Source organism: Setaria italica, chromosome I (genome assembly GCF_000263155.2).
Source record: "Setaria italica strain Yugu1 chromosome I, Setaria_italica_v2.0, whole genome shotgun sequence".
NCBI classification, from domain to species: Eukaryota; Viridiplantae; Streptophyta; class Magnoliopsida; order Poales; family Poaceae; genus Setaria; species Setaria italica.
The window spans coordinates 25,496,304-25,500,124 of NC_028450.1; positions in this window are offsets into that span (position 1 = coordinate 25,496,304).

Below are 3,821 nucleotides of genomic sequence, written 5' to 3' on the forward strand. Positions count from 1 at the left end.
TCCCCATCGCTGCCGCCACCACCCCTTGCCCCATCCCCACCGCAACCGCTCCGAGCAGATGGATGGATACCGTGATTGGTTTTCGCAGGATGCTTCATCCTCGGCGGCCCCTTCTTTTTCTTTCCCTAATCCTGCTGCCGTCCCCGATCCAGATGAGTTGGAGATCCTGTCCCAAGGCATCCTGTCCCAAGGCCCATCGCGCGCTCGGGCGGCTCCATCTCTCTCAGTTGGGAGGGTTAACATACATGATCTTGACCTCAACTCCTAGGATGAGGCATTCCCCTTCCTCGATGATTCCCCTTCCTCGATGAGTACTCGGATATTCTGGAGCCTGGAAGAGGACGCGACGATGGTGGTCGTCTCGGCTCGTTTTAACCTCCCCGTCAGAGCGATGGTGGTGTTTACATCAGCCGGGGAAGGAGTGTCACTGCACGCGGTCGTCGCCGTGGCCGTGGAAGGAGTGCTACTGCTTCACTTTCGCCGCCCAGAGGTTTACCTCTTCGTTTTGTTGAATTGGTTCATCTTAGTGGATGTTCTTGGTGATTTATCGTTGCTGGTTGTGATTGGTGCTCTTCTCTTGCATTGCAAATATGTAAAGGAGTGGAAAAAAAGGTACGCAATGCAAACTAAAAAAACATGAACCAGTACTAATATTGGTATGAGTCAGAGTTATACCTTTTGTTCATAAAATGGTTTGTCCTTCCTTATCTTTTATCAAAATATTCCTTTTTTTTATCACTCCAGGTTTTGTCCTGTTTGTTCAAGTAAAAAGAATTGCAATCATCATTTGTATGGTTATAAGGCTAGTTACGAAAGAAATTCAAGTATACAATAATACAAATTTATCTAAGTGTATTGTAACCATCTACTGAAGATCTTCAAATATATTATTAAATTCACATGATGATTTTGGACGAGTGGATTTGATGAAGTTAATCGAAGGAATATGATTTAGTAAGAAAGCAAGAGAAAAAGTACCGACAGAATAAGGCAAAGAGTAATTTTTTTAAGCAGAGGTTTAAGATTTGGACTTTACATTGAGGCATTTTTTTCAAACAGGTTGTGTGCAAGAACATGTTTATGCTCAAAAGGCCATCATCAAATTAGATGGAACCATGGCCTGGCAAAATCCACGCAGGAGAAAACAAAGTAGTAAGATGCCATGGTGCGGATGGCAGGGAACAATATTCTAGGACTGGTGCTACGGAGGCCACTCCGGCGATGTCGAAATCCATGGCCGACGGCACCATGCAGAGACCGCCGGCAAGGGGAGCACGGGGATTCGAAAGCATACGGCCAGCGAGAGGACAGGAACTATATTCGTACCTTGTCTGGAAGCCGCTGATGATCTAGTTTAAGTGGATGAGTAGGATTGCGATTTCAAGACCGGATCACTCGTGAGATGAGATGAGATGAGATGAGATGGGATGGGTTTTGTTCTAGCCTACGGGAGAAAGAAGATAGGAAGATTTATTTACTGCCCTCTCCTCTGTAACTTTCCAGACATCTCTTTACTCTCTCAGACTCCCTAGAGCCATCTTGACCTTACACATTCAGAAGGTGAAGAGTCGAGTGAATTATTTCTGCCGTGCAATCAGGTGCACCGATGGATTGCCATCCAACGATTAATGACTTTAGGCTGCTGTTATGATGACGTGGTGCAATAGATGATTGTTACCGCGACGCGGTTTCAGTCAAGAAAGATTGTTTGTCTGAAAGATTGAGACTGGAATCCGATCCCTGCTTCCACTCGACCTTATCCACCAGGGCAACAAGGCTCTCGGTTCTTGCCTCGGTGCATCTCGTTTCAGGACTTGACTAATGCTCGAGAAGATGCTTATTACCATGGGTGGGTGATGTATCCGAGCACACTGGATTACAGAAACTAACCAGGCGTGCTGCTCGAGGGGGCAGTGAGCAGAGGGGCGGTGCCTGTGCCGGCCCAGGTGGCCTCCCTCCTGGTGCCGCGGCATCAGAGCATCTGACACACGGAATAAACTACCGGGAGATGGGACAGGCTTTCGGTTGAAACCGCACTGAAAACTGTGACAAATCGCAGCGGCATCTGAGTGATCTGTTGGCATGTGCACTAGAGCAAAGCGTCAGAATGGAAAGAAAACGGCAAATGGCGAATCGGATCGGGTTTCAATTTGCATCGCGGATAAGAAAAGGAGACCAAAATGGTGATTATCGGCCTGTTCGCTTCAGCTTATTCAGCCAGTTTATCAGCCACCAAACAGTGTTTTTCTCTCACAACAAATCAGTCGTTTCAGCTTTTCAGCCGGCTTTATAAGCTGAAGCGAACAGGCCGTATGCTCGGATGCCACCGATGATCTAGTTGGAGGTAGGCTGAAGTTGAATTCAGGTGGTACTGTGGCATCCGAGCAAAATCAGTCATGTTCATTTTGGAGTAATGTTCAAAGACCGAGAAAGACACATGCGCCTGGATCTGGTCGTGCAATTTGAGCCCACTCGGGGCGCCATTCTATCAGACACTATGCGAAGGCAGTAACAAAAGAAGAACGTTTCATCCAGGCATTGAGAAAACCGTTCCTGATTCCTCATCTCCTCCAACTATATATGCAACAATTGAGCTTCTCCAAGTAAAGGTAGAGCAGAAAGAAGGGGGAGGGAAACCATTCGTCTCCCCCAAGAAGGTGGTCGCTTCTTCCAATTGAAAACGAAGATCCTGGCATATATTTCAAAAAGGAAAAAAATGAATTCATAATCAAAGGTGCGGTGTTGCTTTCAAAGTGTAAGTAAGAACACAGTGTTCCAAACTTTCCATCACACGCCTTGATAAAACCACACGACTAAAAACATGGAACAAGAAATACCCTTGCCTTTGCTTCTAATCTTTACAAAATTTCAAGTACCAGAAACACTAAATGATCAGCCATGTATGATTTTTTCTTGAAATGGTAATGAGTTAAAGGAGAGGAAGAAGAAAGTGCACTTCTAACATTTTGGTACTGGTCTACGCATGAACCCTCTCCAATACAAATTGTTAAGGATTATATACCATGGGTGTATGGCCGTTTAGCACATTTACACGCTACCCAGTGCCTAGCTGTGTCGTTTAACTGTTTAATTGGTTGTTTAGTCCGAATAAAGAGCTAAATGGTAGGTGACTAATTGTTTAGTGTTTAGCATTTAGGGTAACATTGTATACCGGAGAACTGCAAGCCATGTAGTCTGACAGATGGTATCACAAGCACAGTAATTCTACGTGTCTCCCTTATTTCCATGCGTATAATCCAATATGTTATTGATATAGTCATAACTCATATAGCATCTATTATTTATTTTGGATCAAGAATCCATATTAATAATTAGGAAAAATAATTACCAATAATATGAAACATTGTTAGTGATGTTATTTTTATGGGATAATATAATTCTATTATTTAACTCAGCACTAGCAAAATAATATTTCAAATATATTGCGGTACAAGAAACTAATGTGGCATGATAAGTTTTGAATCACGAAATCAAAATAAACCTTTTGTTGGAGAATGCACACGTCCATAAGAAGATTATTCCCTTCGTTCCAAATTATAGGTCGTTTTGCCTTTTCTAGGTATATAGATATTATTATGCATCTAGATAGAGGGTATATCTAAGTGCATAATAAAATCTATGAATTAAAAAAAAGTTAAAATAACTCATAATTTGAAATGAAGAGAGAACTATCCTTCGCCCAGTTACCCGCGCGAAATCATTGGCCATTTCCGTTAAGTCTATGTCCGTATGAGCCCCGGTTCTTGTTGAGTTTGTAGCGTGATCGCATAGCTGTAAAGAGGTTGTTGACACCCTCGATC